Below are 16913 nucleotides of genomic sequence, written 5' to 3' on the forward strand. Positions count from 1 at the left end.
GATTGAACCCGAGTCTCTTATGTCTCCTACATCGGCAGCCAGGTTCTTGACCACTAGGCCATTTGGTCCATAATGCCCCTCAAATGGTATGTCCACCCAGGAAATGTGAATGTAACCTTATTTGGATTAAAGGTCTTCCTGGATATAATAAGGGTCTTAATATATCACTCTCCTTCTAACCCTTCAGAGCCAGGGAGAACAGCCTTTTCCCTTTCCTACTTTCGGAAACCTGAAAGGGTATTTTACACTCACAGCTAGAGACCACTCATTCTTTCTACTCTTTCTTACATGACAGAATTGTACATGATCTCACTATTCTGGTAGCTGTCTTTTGAGCAAACCAAGGCACAAGCCATTAGGTGAATAGGAGTGTAATAGAGTGGAGCTGTCACGACACTTACTCCAGAACCATTCATGTATTCACTCCCATTCATTCCTGCATGTGTGCATTCAGTCATAGACCAGAAAGTTTTAAGTATCTCCTAAGCATGAGGGCCCATACTTGGAGCTAAGGATATGGTGGTGAAAAGACAGGGCCACTACTCTCAAGGAGTTTTCAGACTTGCTTGCACCCAACTCCTACCCACCCAGCCAGTACTCTGCTATGTGGGAAAGGACCCCTTGGGGGAAAGCCCTGACTTAGTTCTGAGTTCCTTGAGACCAAAGGGCCTTGTATGAGTTCAAGTCAAGGAGTCCCTGGTTCTGACCTTCATCTGTGTCTGGCTTCTGAACCCCTGGAGTGTAACATCACAATGGGGATATTTCAAATACCATCATGGAGATTACTTCTGCTATAGTTGTTCAGAGCATGAGCTTCAATTACCCAATCTTTGGTTTTCTGGAGCAGGGAAACCCAAGTCAGTGCAAGAAATGTTCTCCCCCATTATTACCCACATTTCTGTATTCCCTCCACTCATTTGCAAGCGGCAGACTATAAAATTCTGCCAGGAGAAAGCTGGGGTTGATGGGGTCCTGCTTTACCATCATAGCCATGTGGGAAGGATGGTTCTCAGGCTTCTCCCCTCTGGTTTTACCACTTGCAAAGCAAAGAGAAAGGAGTGGATGTTTCCAAAATTACTGCCAAATGTTCCTCTGAAAACCTTAGGCTGACCCTGGCTGATAGTGAACTAGTCATTGGGTGACGATTTCATTAGATCTTGGTAGATGAACAGAAATCTCTGGTTTGAGGGTGGGGTGATGGTGACTGCAGTTTGGGCAAGCTCTCACAAAGATGTTCCCAAACCTCCAGGTGTTTGGCACCAGAACAGCACATCTGGATAAGTTAAATGTTTCTTATCCAGAGGTCACGGCCAAGACGGTGCCACTGAGAGACCGAGATAACTTTGTAAAGGCACTTATTGGAAGAAAAGCCCAGGTAATCCACACCCAACCCCAGTTCCCAGAGCCCACAGACCCAATGAGCAGAAAGAAACCTCTCTTACCGAGGAGGGAACTGTGGGCCCCAGAGGCTGAAGAAGGAAAGAGCTTAGAATTAACCAATTTGGGATTAGATGATTTTTGAGGCTAAATGGAATGATTCAAGCACAGCGCCTGTTCAGTGGAGTCAGCAGGACACAATTACCATCCTGTGTCAGAGCAAATAGAAGCCAGCAGAGGTGAAGCCCGGGACTCTGGGTCCTGAGCGGTCAGTGTAGAACCAGATATTCAGACTCCAATCTGTCACTTGGGCACACACCCCAGGAGCAGCCCCGTCCTCCACCAGGCTCCACTGAGCTGCAATATGCACCCAGCTCCGAAGGAGAGAAGTCATGCGGCCACATCTGGAAGTCGTGTCTTAGAGATTTCATGACCATAAGTAAACATTCAAGGGGAAACATATGGTTTGATTACATCATTTTAGTACCTAAGATTTAGTAAAAGGAAGAGGTGAGGATATGGATGAAAGACAGTATCAGGAAAGAAAGAAAGAGAAGGGCAGAGCCACTGTCCGGGGAGAAAGAGAAACATCTTCACAGAAAGACGCTGCTGTCTGTGGCACCATATTAGATACAATTACCCTCTGGGCTCAGTTCCCATGAGGCCCCACTGGGGCACACATCCTGCTTCTGGAGCCCCATAAAAGCCTGGATCCTTCAATACACCCTTTTCAAGAGTTGCTCAAGCAGTCCTCTCTTCTTGGCAATTCAGTGGGCCCATCTGATGGCATCGATCAGTGACCATCTCCCCAGCCAGCCCTGGTCAAGGCACAACTTTCATCCTGTCTTCTGCCCAGATGCACAGGAGCATCAACCCTCCAGCGGATAGCCCTGTCCTCCAGGCCTATGTCCAGACCCAGTCCGAAAGTCCTCTGCTGCAATGCTGTTTTGACAGTAACAACTAACTCCAGTCAAACCTCCCTAAGGGGACTTCTCTGGTGATCCAGTGCTGAAGAGTTCACCTTCAAGGCAAGGAGTGTGGGTTCAATCCTGGTTGGGGAGCTAAGGTCGCACATGTCTCATGGCCAAAAAAACATAAAACAGAAGCGATATTGTAGTGAATTCAATAAAGACTTTAAGAATGGGCCACATTTCTGGAAAAAAAAAAAAAAAAAGGAACTCCTACTTAAAAAAAAGCGAACAAAAATTCCCCTGATGGTGAGATGCTACCTGTTGCGTGATGGTAGACATACTGTGTGCTACTGAATTTTTGTCACAGGCCAGGGATGCGAAGGCAAACAATGCTGAAGGTGGAACAGAGGGGCAAGCAGAGTTCACTGGGGGCCAGAAGAGGTGCCCAGGTAGGGGAGTCAAGGTGGCTTCCCAGAGGGGATGCCTCGGGGCTGGAATCTGATGGGATGTCCTCTTCCCTCGTGGCTCAGATGGTAAAGCGTCTGCCTGCAATGCAGGATACCTGGGTTCGATCCCTGGGTTGGGAAGAGCCCCTGGAAAAGGAAATGGCAATCCACTCCAGTACTCTTGCCTGGAAAATCCCATGGACAGAGGAGCCTGGTAAGCTGCAGTCCACAGGGTCGCAAAGAGTTGGACACGACTGAGAGACTTCACTTCACTTCCGCTTGGAGCAAGGGTGAGGAGAAGATGGGAAGGTCATTCCAGGTAACAGAAATGGCAGAAGGTAAGGGCACAGGATCATGAATGCACCTCGCTCGTTTGGAGGATGCTGATATTTCTCATTGACCTTAGACGGTCTCATCAACTATCAGCATGGCCACTAATACCTCTGGGGGAATTGGGTGGTGGGGAGAGGGAGGAAACACAGACATATTTCCTTTCAAATTTCCTGCTTTGTTCCTATCAATTAAAGGCCAATGATGTCGCCAGATGTTATTACTACATGATGAGATTTCCTAAGGATGGGGCTTTCTCTGAATTTCACAGATGAGGCTCACATGGCCCAGAAAGGTGAAACAATTTACCTGAGGTCACCCAGCAAGATAATGAAATAGCCATAAGAAGGATCCATTTTTTGCTGACCCCAGACCCCTGGCATCTTCCACTAGACACTTCTCAGGGCAGCCAGCTGTGAACATCTTTTGATTCTCTCCCCCCGTGGACTCTATGGCAAGGCCTTCCAGGACCTGGCCTTTCATTATTTTTAACGCTGTTTGCATATGAGAGAGAGACAAGACACAGGCGGTCAGAAGGTAGGAAAGGACACCCAGTCAAATTGAAAGCCCTGGGGCCACAGTGCCCTTCTCTCCCCTCTCTATCTCTCCACCAAACTCCTCTGATTGTTAGGGAAATAATCGAGGCCACCATCTGACTCCCAGCTGAGGGGCTGAGGCTGGGTCAGGGAATCGATGGCCTCTCCTGGCAGTGATGGAAGGGCTGGAGGCAGCTGAGGTTAGAAATGCAGTTTCACGGAGGAGTTGAAGATGCGATGGGGGAGGGGACACGGGGAAGAGAGAAGAGGACACTTCATGGCTGCAGGAGGAGGGAGGGGTTTGTGTGGAGAGCTGTTGAGGGCTGCTGGCAGGCTTCCACAGCCAAGCGTGGGGACCCAGGGGCCCGGGGGAATGTGAGCACTCTCTATTGGTTTCTAGACAGAGTTCCTTCTTAGAAGACCAGCTTTTCCCCATCTAAGTTTCCTTGCCCTGTAAGACTCAGTTCACCTCCCCCAGGAAGCCTTCTTGACCTCCCTTATGCGTGTTAGTCACTCGGTCATGTCCAACTCTGAAACCCCGTAGACATAACCAGCCTGGCTCCTCTGTCCATGGGCTTCTCCAGGCAAGAATACTGGAGTGTGTTGCCACTTCCTTCTCCAGGAGATCTTCCCAACCCAGGGATCAAACCTGGGTCTCCTGCATTGCAGGCAGATTCTTTCCTGTCTGAGCTACCAGGAAAACCCCGAGCTCCCTTGTGACTAAGCTATAAACCACTTCTATCTATCATCCCATATAATCCCTCTATCTCAGCACTTACGGTTTGGTACCAGGATTGTGCTGTATGTGTGCGTGTGTGTGTGTGTGTGTGGTATGTTTCTACACGTGTGTATGTGTCAACATATGCAAGTGTTTGTGTGTGTGTATATGTTGAGTCTGTGTTGGTGTGTATATGTTTGTGTGTATGTGTATACTGAAAGTTAAATTCACTCAGTCGTGTCTGACTCTTTGCAACCCCATGGACTATACAGTCCATGGAATTCTCCAGGCCAGAATACTGGAGTGGGTAGCTGTTCCCTTCTCCAAGGGATCTTCCCAACCCAGGGACCGAACCCGGGTCTCCCACATTGCAGACGGATTCTTTGCCAGCTGAGCCACAAGGGAAGCCCGTGTATGTGTATATGTATACAGTAAAATCTCAACACGTGAATGCTGAATGAGTGAATGAATCAACTGAATAAATCAGCTAACAAATGGGCAGTCTTTTAGACACAACTTGGAGGATGGGACCTGCCTCACTGACTGTCTGTCTACCCCACTGGGATCCAACCTCCTGGAGGGTAGGGACTTGGTCTGGTTTGCACACCACTGGGAGCCCAGAGTCCAGAGCGAGATTTCTCGACCTCAGCACTACTGCCGCTGGGGGCAGACAGTTCTTTGTTGCAGGGGCCATCCTGTGCCCTGTAGAATAGGTAGCAGCATCTCTGGCCTCTACACACTAGATGCCAATAGCAGGCCTGACGTCCAAGTTGTGACAATCAAAATGCCCCCTGGGTGGCAAAGGAGCCGCCAGTTGAGAACCACGGGCCTAGAAGGATGCTCAGCACAGAGTCAGCACTAACTAGTACTGTTGTCTGACTAGCTGGCCTTTCTCAGCCTTACAGCTACCTCTGGCTTGCCCAGGGGACTGCCATCCGTGGGGCCCTGGCTCCAGGGTCAGGGCTGGAATGCGTGAAGAGTGTGAGGACAGGACTCCAGTCCCCGACCTGCAGGATCAGTGGGCAGCACTGCAACAGGATAGGCTGTACACTCCGGGCTTGCTGCTTTCTCCCTGCAGGGAAGAGCCGTCTTTGACATCCTCCCACCCCGGGCCTGGGATGTTACAGATGTCACTTCCTGCCCCAACTGCTCAGCACCAATGGGCCTAACAGAAACTGGGTTCCAGCTCCTAAATAAAGAATGAATTATCCCTTGTGACCTCTCCATGGAGCCTGTTTATGCAACAGTGCTGGAGATACATCCCAGTTCCTGGATGAGCTCAGTTAAACCAGGCCAAATTTCTTGGCCTTTTTCCCCAATGGCATCCTTCTGAGACAAAAAAAAAAGTAAAACCTCCTGAACAGGCTTCTCATATGCCTGTGCCACGGTGGGTGGCAAGGACATGACCTGGAGACCTGTCATTAGTGGGAGAATTGTGATTGTGTGTGTTTGTGTCCCACCTACCTTAGAGGATTGAGACCAGAGGCTGGTGAGACAGCCAGGACAATGGCCCTTGAGTCTTAGCAGGAGGTGGGTGCGGGAAAACTATGACTTGGCTAAGACAGACATCTGCAGATATACAGGTAGAATAAAGTGGGCACATTTTGGAAATTGGACCACACACCAAGAAAAGTGGAGAACAAGGGAAGTCTAGAAGGCTAAGGGGCTTTCATACACAGTCCCTGTACCAACTGGCATCAGCTTGCTGGGCATTTTTACTGGACCAAGAATATAAGGACAATAATGGTCATCATCATGGGGCTGAGGCATGAAAGGACATTTGAGGACTCATTCAACTGAATCTGCTGGGTTTTTCCCACTGACTACATTGTTAGTGTTTCAAGGGCAGGAACAAGTGCCTTTGGTTCCACTGTCCTCCACAATGCCTTGCATATGGTGCAGAGTGCAATAGAAATTGGTTAAGACACCTGATGTACATTGACGTAGAAAAGTGGGCTTTCAAATAAAACAGTTTGGCCCATTTAGTTCTCTGGCTTTAGACCAGGTCTGCATGTGGGTTGCGGAAAGACAAGAACCAAGAGGCAGCTCTGACCATTCATCCATTCAACAAATAATCCTGAGAACTTCCAGGCCACCTCAGACCTGGCCATAAATATCCATGCTCTACAGAGCACTGAGGATCAATGATAATAAGACAGAGGGATTTCTTTCTCTTATGGAAAACCCAGAGCCCTAGGAATACAGGCACTATTTGGGAGAGAGGATGGATAGAAGAAGGGCCAGAAAGGTATCAACCTGGCTATTTAGTAACCATCCTTATGCACAGAATTGTTATATATGCTCATCTCTCTCACTTAGGTTCCCTAAAAGCCCTGAACTTCTTCTAACCTTGCCGGTTATGCTCACCATGGAGACCCACCTGCTGTCTTCTCCAGCCTCTGGTGGACTGACCTGCTCCCATCACAGGTTGCCCTTAGCCTAACCACGTGTATATCCAACCAGAAGTCCCCTGCTATGGCACTGGGGACTCATCAGTTACTACAATGACCCATGGAGAAGTGAGTCCCTGAGATGTCTTTAGCTGCAGAAGGGCCCACACCCAAAACTATATTCCCTCTATGAACAATCTGAATAGATCTATAACACATGAAGAGTTTGAATCAGTAATCTGAGGCTATTTTACAAAGAAAACCTCAGGCTCTGATACTTTCACTGCTGTATTCTAGCAAACATTCAAATAATTAATACCAACTCTTCGTAAATTCTTCCCAAAATATAAAAGAAAAGAGAATACTTCACAACTCATTTTTTAAAGCTGGTATTACCCTGATACCAGGCAAATGTATTACAAGAAAAGAAAATTACAGGTTAACATCTCTTATGAATATAGACACAATAATCCTCAACAAAATACTAGCAAAGTGAATCCAGAAGCATATAAAAACATATATCCTGAGACATATAAAAAGTAAGTTTTGACCAAGTAAGTTTTATCCCAGAGAGGCAAGGTTGGTTAACATTCAAAATCAATTGATCATCATATCAATAAAATAAAAACGAAAATCACATGATTATCTCAGTAGATGCAGAGAAAGCATTTGATAAAATCCAGCAGCTTTTCATGATTAAAACAGTCAACAAACTAGAAATAAAAGGAAACTTCCTCAACCTGATAAAGGGCTCAACCCATGAAAAGCCTACAGCTAACGTCATTCTTAATAGTGAAAGACTGGATGCCTTCTGCATAATCTCAGGAATAAGACAAGATTTCCACTCTCACCATCTGGATTGGAAAGAAAAGAGTAAAACTATTTATATTTGCAGATGAAATAGTCTTGTGTCTTAAAAAACCCTAAAGAATTTACTAAAAAGCTATTAAAACTAATAAACAAGTTCTGCAAGGTTGCAGGATACCAGATCAATATACAAAAGTCAATTCTGCCTATCCTTAACAATGAACAATCCAAAAACGAAATTAAGAAAATAATTCCACTTGCAGTAGTATCAAAAAGCATAAAATACTTTGAAATAAATTTAACAGAAGAAGAACAAAACTTACACTATAAAAGCTATAAAATATTGTTGAAAGAAATTAAGATAAATGGTGGGAAAATTCTATGTTCTTAATTTTGTTAAGATGGCAATTTCCTTCAAACTGATCTACAGATACTGTGTAATCCCAAGCAGAGTTGCAGATGGCTTCTTTGTAGAGGTTGACAATTCCAAATTCATGTAGTAGAATTGCAGGAGATTTTTCAGCTTCCCATGTTGTGGAGTGGTAAAGAATTCACCTGCAATGCAGGAGATGTAGATGCAGTCTCAGTAGGGAAGATCCCATAGAGTAGGAAATGGCAACCCACTCCAGTATTCTTGCCTGAGGAAATCCTATGGATAGGAGAGCCTGGTGGGCTACAGTCCATGAAGTCACAAACAGTTGTATACAAGTGAGCACACACACACAGAGAACAGTTAGAATAATCTTGAAAAAGAAAAACTAAGCTGGAGGACTCATATTTCTCAATTTCAAAGCTTACTACAAATGGAAAGTAATCAAGGTAGTATGGTATTGACACAAGGACAGCGATAAAATAGGAAAAGGAGTATGTCAAGGCTGTATATCGTCACCCTGCGTATTTAACTTCTATGCAGAGTACATCATGAGAAACGCTGGGCTGGAAGAAGCACAAGCTGGAATCAAGATTGCCCAGAGAAATATTAATAACCTCAGATACGCAGATGACACCACCCTTATGGCAGAAAGTGAAGAGGAACTAAAAAGCCTCTTGATGAAAGTGAAAGAGGAGAGTGAAAAAGTTGGCTTAAAGCTCAACATTCAGAAAACGAAGCTCATGGCATCCGGTCCCATCACTTCATGGGAAATAGATGGGGAAACAGTGGAAACAGTGTCAGACTTTATTTTGGGGGGCTCCAAAATCACTGCAGATGGTGACTGCAGCCATGAAATTAAAAGACACTTACTCCCTGGAAGGAAAGTTATGACCAACCTAGATAGCATATTCAAAAGCAGAGACATTACTTTGTCAACAAAGGTCTGTCTAGTCAAGGCTATGGTTTTTCCAGTAGTCACGTATGGATGTGAGAGTTGGACTGTGAAGAAAGCTGAGCACCAAAGAATTGATGCTTTTAAACTGTGGTGTTGGAGAAGACTCTTGAGAGTCCCTTGGACTGCAAGGAGATCCAACCAGTCCATCCTAAAGGAGATCAGTCCTGGGTGTTCATTGGAAGGACTGATGTTGAAGCTGAAGCTCCAGTACTTTGGCCACCTGATGCAAAGAACTGACTCCTGGGAAAAGACCCTGATCCTGGGAAAGATTGAAGGCAGGAGGAGAAGGGGATGACAGAGGATGAGATGGTTGGATGGCATCACCGACTCAATGGACATGGGTTTGGGTAGACTCTGGCAGTTGGTGATGGACAGGGAGGCCTGGCGTGCTGCAATCCATGAGGTCACAAAGAGTTGGACATGACTGAGTGACTGAACTGAACTGATAGATCAATGAAATGGAGAATCCAGAAAGAAACTCATATGTCTATGGTCACTGATTTTAAACAAAGATGCCAAAACCATCCAATGGGAAAAAGAATAGTCTTTTTCAAAAATTATGTGCAGACAAGTGGTTAACTATATGCCAAAGAATGCAGTTGTACCCCTACCTCAAATAATATACAAAAACTAACTCAAAATTAACCAAATACCTAAATGTAAGAGCAAAAACTAGAAAACTCTTAGAAGAAAACTTAAGGATAAATCTTCATAACATTGGATTTAGCAAAGAATTCTTAGATATGACATCAAAAACACAGCAACAAAAGCAATATAGAAAAATTAGACTTTATCAAAATTAAAAACTTTTACTTCAAAGTGCACCATTAAGAAAGTGAAAGCACATCCCATACAATGGGAGGAAATATTTGCAAATCATACATATGACAATGGTTTTTATCTGGAACATTCAAAGAAGTCTTGCAACTCAACAATAATAATAATAATAATTTTAAAAAACCAAATAGCTCAGTTGAAAAATGGGTGAAGGATCTGAATAGACATATCTCCAAAGAGATATACACATGGCCTATTGGTCTGCTGGCACGTGAAAAGATGCACAATATTATTAGTCATCAGGGAAATGCAAATGAAAACCACAATGAGATACAACTTCATACCCACCAGGATGGCTAAGATCAAAGTCAGATAACAAATTTGACAAGGATGTAGCATAATAGAAGGCTTTGTACTCTGCTGGTAGGAGTAAAAAATGGTACAGCCACTTTGGGAAACAGACTGGCCTTTCCTCAAAAGCTTAAAGTTACATATAGAGTTACTATATGACCCAGAAGTTCCAATTCTGGGTATATACGCAAGAGAAATGAAAACATAAATGCACACAGAACATGAATAGATATGTATAAAACAGCATTATTCATAATAGCCAAAAGGTGGAAACAATTCAAATGTCCATCAACAGCCCAATAACTAAACAAAATGTGGTATATATATACAGTGGAATGCTGTTCAGCCATAAAATGGAATGAAGATGTACTGACACAAGCTGTAACATGGTTGAACCTTGGAATCATTATGCTAAGTGAAAGAAGATAGTCACAGAAGACCACATCCTGTATGATTTTATTCATATGCAAGTCCAGAATAGGCAGATCTATACAGTGAGAAAGTAGATGAGTGGTTTCTTAGGGCTGGAGGTTAAGGGTGGGTGGCTAGCGGGATGATAGCTAAAGAGTAGGGGGGTTCTTTTGGATGTGATGAAGATTTACTAAAATTGACCATGATGATTGTACATGGGGCTCCTTGGTAGTTCAACTGGTAAAAAATCCGCCTGCAATGCAGAAGACCTGGGTTCAATCCCTGGGTTGGGAAGATTCCCTGGAGGAAGGCATAGCAACCCATTACAGTATTCTTGCCTGGAGAATCCCCACAGACCAACAAGCCTGGGAGGATGCAGTCCATGGGGTCACAAAGAGTCGGACACATCTGAGCAACTAAGCATAAGCATATGTGGTTGAATACACCAAAACCATTGAAGTCTGCACTCTAAATGGATAAACTCTTTCGTATGTGAGTTATATCTCAAAGTAGGTTTTTAGGAAATCTTACCAAGGACTTCCATGGTGGCTCAGTGGTAAAGAATCTGTCTGCCAATTCAGGAGACGTGGGTTCCATCCCTGATCCAGGAAGATACCACAAGCTGTGGAGCAACCAAAGCAGAGCGTCACAACGCAGCTGCGATTACTGACGCCCAGGCACCCTAGAGCCTGTGCACTGCAACCAGAGAGCAGCCCCTGCCCACCACAACTAGAGAAAAGCCTGCCCAGCGATGAAGACCCAGCACAACCAAAAATAAACACAAATAAATAAAAATAAATCTTTAAAAAAATCTTAAGAAAAACCCTATACGTCCTCTTAAACGTTGGATTGGTTAGAATTTTAGAAAGAATATCCTCTAGGACCTGGAGAGTATCATGCTCAGTGAAATAAGCCAGACAGAGAAAGACAAATATCATATGATGGTGCTTATATGTGGAATCTAAAAAAAAAAAGTGATGCAAATGAACTTATTCACAAAACAGAAACAGGCTCACAGACATAGAAAACAAGCTTATGGTTACCAAAGGGGAAAGGGGGGAGAAATAAGCTGGGAGTTTGGGATTGACGTGTACACACTATGGTATTTAAAATAGATAACCAACAAGGACCTACTGTATACCACAGGGAATTCTGCTCAATAACCTGTAATAACCCAAACAGGAAAAGAATTTGAAAAAGTATACATATATGTATGTGTATAATGAATCGCTCTGCCATACGCCTGAAACTTACCCAACATTGTAAATCAAGTATAGTGCAAAATGAAACTTTTTTAAACAAAGTAAAACAAAAAAGAAAGAAAGAAAAAACATTCTCTATCCTAACTCCCTCATTTTACAAATGCAGACACTCTGGCCCAGAAAGGGGTGTTAACCGTACCCAGGTCACACAGCACGTAAGTAAGAGAGCCAGAACTAGAACAGTGCTCCAACTGCCAGAGTTGAGGCTGCATTGAGCCTCTGACTCAATTTTTCCATTCTCAACTTGATGGCTCCTCTTCAGCCCTTATTCCCCAAACCCCAACCCTACTGCTTAAAGGGGAGAAATGCAACATTAAGTTGCTTTGTCGTGTCTAACTCTCTGAGACGCTATGGGCTATTGCCCGCCAGGGTCCTCTGTTCATAGGATTCTCTAGGTGAGAATACTGGAGTGGGTTGCCATTTACTTCTCCATAAAGCAGAGAGGGTGTGTATAAAGATTCAGGAGTTCCAGGGGACGAGGAACATTGCTCTCTGCAGCGTGCTTTGGGATGTCATTCTTTTCTCTGAAGAGTCTGATGGCCCCCATCAGCCTTGGGCCTCTGTCCCAACTCTGCTGCCCCCTGGGATGAAAGCCTAGATCTAGCTAGTAGGGAGCCTGGCTCTTTCCAGCAGCATCTCACAGGCTCTCTACGTTGCTGCTTCTGGTGAATGGCTGTGATGAATTGATGATGACCGGAAGCATTTTACAACCAGCGACAAATCACGCTTAATTCCTCTAGTGTTCATTAGTGTGACACTAATCCCTATGGACTTGTCTGGGGTATGAGGTGACAGCACCGTGCATGCCCAGCTCCCCTGCACATCTCAGGCTGTTCAGTCTCTTTCCAGACTACCTGAGATACCCTGTTCTAAAGTCTCCCAGAACTCTTTGTCAGGGGGTGGGGATGTGAGTGGAAAGATGCTAGTGTCTCAATGTCCCACTAGGGACAGCGGGCAGGAGAAAGGCTTAGGAGACTTAGATGCAGGTAGGAGGCCGACGTTGGCTACAGTGAGCCAGTCACAGCCTGGGAAGCCTGTGCCTACTGTGCTGCAGGGCTCTGGTGACCTGGCACTTTAGCCACAGTGCCAGCTGCATGGCCCACAACTTCCTGCTCTATGATGCCTAGGTCCCCAAGACCTCCTTGCCTTGCTTTGGGGTTTGCAGGGGCTCCCCATGATCCACACAGCCCTGTCCAAACCGCTCCAAGAGCCCCAGACAGGTGACAGCAGTTCAGGATGGAATCATGCTGCTTCTCTAACCTCGTGTGCAGTTGGAGCAAATGATTTCCACTCTCGGGACCTCAGTTCCCTTATTCTTAAAATTGAAATAGAGGCTTGATTAAGAGCAAGGACCAGATAAGCAATGTTAATGAGTGAATTAGAAAGGACTGGGGAAACTGGAAAAATGCAGGCTGTATCCAAGATTTTGAAAATTCAGTTCAGTTCAGTCGTTCAGTCGTGTCCAACTCTTTGCAACCCCATGGACTACAGCACACCAGGCCTCCCTGTCCATCACCAACTGCCGGAGTTTACTCAAACTCATGTCCATTGAGTCGGTGATACCATCCAACCATCTCATTTTCTGTCGTCCCCTTCTCCTCCTGCCTTCAATCTTTCCCAGCATTGGGGTCCTTTCAAATGAGTCAGTTCTTCTCATGAGGTGGCCAATTAACAAAATAATAATGATTAACACTCAATGGATCAAACAAGATATCTGCAGTGTATATTACCTGGCCTGGGACCACCAGCTAGTTGTTGACCCCATACTCTAGACTTTTCCCAAAGTCCCCCACCTCCCTCCCTCTCCCTCCCTCACTCCCTTGCCACAGGCTGACTTGTTCATGGCACCCCTCGGTGCCGTGCTTGCTACCAACTTTGTGCTTTGCACACGTTGTCCACACCCCTTCTCTCTAGTATCTTTCCCCAAATCCTCCCATCCCTCCAGTCCCTGGTCAAGGCAGACCTTGTCCCACTGACCTCCCAAGGCCACAGTGTCCTTCCCTTCATCTGTTCTGCATAGCTGTGCCCTTGCAGGTGTGCCCTCCAGGAGCAAGTTCATCACTGAAGCCTTCTGAAGCATGTGTGTGGACTGCCAGAAATGTGCCAGCAGGGACGATATGCTGGGGCATGCACCAAGATGGTATTGCTGCCCATCACTGGAAGGCAAAGAGGCACCAGACTGCCATCAGGCAGCTTCCCCAAGGGAGACTCAGGTCTGTGTGATCATCAACATGAGCCCCCTTTTCGTTCACCACAATCCAACAACATCTGTCCCATGACTCACATTTTACTCATGAGAAGACCGAGATCCTAAGAAGACCTAATGAAAAGCAAAGGGGATTGTGGTTTGGATCAAAATCTGCCTCTATTTTTTTTTGGAAAAACAAAGTGATCAGAATCTCCTCTTCTCCACTTGTGTAGGGAAAGGGGTGGAAATGGAAGAATGGAATTCTCACCGGGGTAGCCAAAGTCATCAATATCCTGTTTAAGAGGGAAATACAGTTAACAAATTATGACATGTGAGAAAGGGAATGGAAACAACAGCATCCAACTCTCCTTAGCAATCCTTTCTCCCCACAACATCAAAACATTTTGGCATCTTCAAGATTAAGGCAGGAGACAACTCCTGGCCTCTAATTGCTCTCAGTCAAAGACTGTAGCTAACATGTTATTAAATATGTAAATAATATGAAAGCCAGAAGAGAATTAATATTTCATATATAATGAAGTTAAGATGAATTCTCCTGTGTCTAATTTTCTGTTTTTAAATACATAATGCACTGTGGAGTCCAAAGTGATTCATGGTATTTTATATTGGTTAAAGACGTTCAAGGTTTCTCTAAAGCAGCTTCCTAAATGATTAACCTGAATATTATTATTACAAATAGGATTTGTTTTTTAAAAAATTAATTCTGTAGTTAATCAGGATGAAAAGCATGGAGTTCTTTGCGGGTGGGCCTGTTTTAATGGGGAAAAGGAACTGAGATAAAGGTTGCAAATCCTAGTGCCTACAGGGGCCTGGCAGGCAGGTGAATGAGGCTAGCTAGGCGGAGTAGGGAGAGGTGGGGAGTGCAGCAGACTGTGAGAACCCAGACCCCATCTTGGGGAAGAGCCACAACTGTCCTCCAGAAACAGAAGCTGCAAGTTCAGGTTTTTATGTGAGACATACTGCTATATAAAGTTGGTTCCCAATTCAAATATTTTTAAACATCATAGATTCAAAAGAAGGTGACCTAAGGGCTGCCAGATTGCCACCTCCAGACTGAGACAGGTGGCTTGAGGGAAAGCTGCCACCAAACCCAACTCCTTCGATTACAGTGGAAACAGGTGGCTCTCACCTTGTCTGGATGATGAGCAGCTCTGGTGCATGTATGCTCAGTCGTGTTTGACTCTTTGAAACCCCATGGACCGTGGCCCACCAGGCTCCTCTGTCCATGAGATTTCCCAGGCAAGAATACTAGAGTGGGTTTGCCATTTCCTCCTCCAATAGATCTTCCCAGCCCAAGGATCACACCTCTGTCTCCTGCATCTCCTGCATTGCAGGCAGATTCTTTACTGCTGAGTCACCAGGGATTCCCAGATGGTGAAATGTAAATAGGGAATATTAGTTAGGCTTTGGGGAGGGCAATTTGGCAAGATGTGAAAAAGAGTAAATCCTTCAACCTACCAGTTCTACTTGTAAGAATTCATCCTAAAGAAATAATTAAGAACTGGTCAGGACTTCCCCGGAGGTACAGCTGATAGGAATCTGACTGCCAGCGCAGGGGACAGGGGTTCAATCCCTGGTCCGGGAAGACCCCGCATGCCCTGGGCCACAACTTCTGAGTCAGTGCTCTGGAGCCTTCAGTCACAGCTACGGGAGCCTGCACATTCTAGGGCCCTCGAGCCACAGCTAACGAGTGTGTGCCGCAACTGCTGGAGCCTGTGCTCTGCAACAAGAGAAGCCACCACAGTGAGAAGCTGTGTACCTGTATAAGGAGTAGTCCCTGCTCACCGGAACTAGAGAAGCCCCACACATAGCGACAAAGGCTCAGTGCAACCAGAAATAAATAAACAAATAATATTTTTTTTAAAAAAGAGTTGGTCAAACAACAAGGTCCTACTGAATAGCACAGGGAATTCTATTCAATATCTTGTCATAAACTATAATGGAAAAAATATGAAAAAATAATATATATATATGTATAACTGAACCACTTTGCTGTATACTAGAAACTAACACAACATTATAAATCAACTATACATCAATTTAAGAAAAAAGAATTGGCCAAAAATTCAACTATAATCGTGTTCTTCATAATACTCTTTATAATGGAAATGTTGTTGCTAAAAAAGAAAAGGGACCAACCTTAAGGTCCAACACTCATATATGATTATTGAATTACAGAGAAGGGGACGACAGAGGATGAGATGGCTGGATGGCGTCACCGACTCGATGGACGTGAGTCTGAGTGAACTCCGGGAGTTGGTGATGGACAGGGAGGCCTGGCGTGCTGCGATTCATGGGGTCGCGAAGAGTTGGACACGACTGAGTGACTGAACTGAACTGAATGGTGTACCTAAGAACATCACAAAAATGCAGTCTTTGACAAATATGAATAGGCATTAAAAAGCAGCTTTAAAAAGCATGGATGAAATATATTTATAATATAATCATAATGTTTCTTAAAAAGGACATAATCTGCTCAGGGAAAAGGTGGGAAGGTGATAGGCCATATCATCGGCAATGGCTATCTCTGGGTGGGTGGTATAATTGCTAATGAATTCCATCTTTTTCTATTTGCTTGTCTATAGCTTGAAAACTATTTTAGATGGACATTCAGTGCCTCTATACAAAATCAATAAAAGCAATAAACTCCATATGACACGGTATGATGTAAAAAACACTGACCTTTGGAGGTTCACCCATTTGTATCCCCATCTTCACTCTTTTGATGACTCTGTGTGGACCAGTGAGGGCTTTCACTCCCTGAACCTTACAGTCCTTATCTATGTAATGAGTGGTCGAACTACATCATTTCTAAGGTCCCTCTACAATTTGAGACCACAGTCAAGGGACTTTAGGGACATGGCAATTCTCCTATTTCTTCACAAGAACTGATGCCTGCGAGATGGATGCCAAGCCTTGTTCTGGGCTGTGGTCCTGACACTGTTCTCTATGAACATCCAGATGAGAGGCAAACAAGTATAAGTAAGTATCACTCACCTGTACCTTACTACACTGGCCTTATTCACAGGGTACTATACAAGCACAGAGGAGGGACACCTA

The sequence above is a fragment of the Bos mutus genome, chromosome 28, assembly GCF_027580195.1.
Source record: "Bos mutus isolate GX-2022 chromosome 28, NWIPB_WYAK_1.1, whole genome shotgun sequence".
In the NCBI taxonomy this organism is placed as follows: domain Eukaryota; kingdom Metazoa; phylum Chordata; class Mammalia; order Artiodactyla; family Bovidae; genus Bos; species Bos mutus.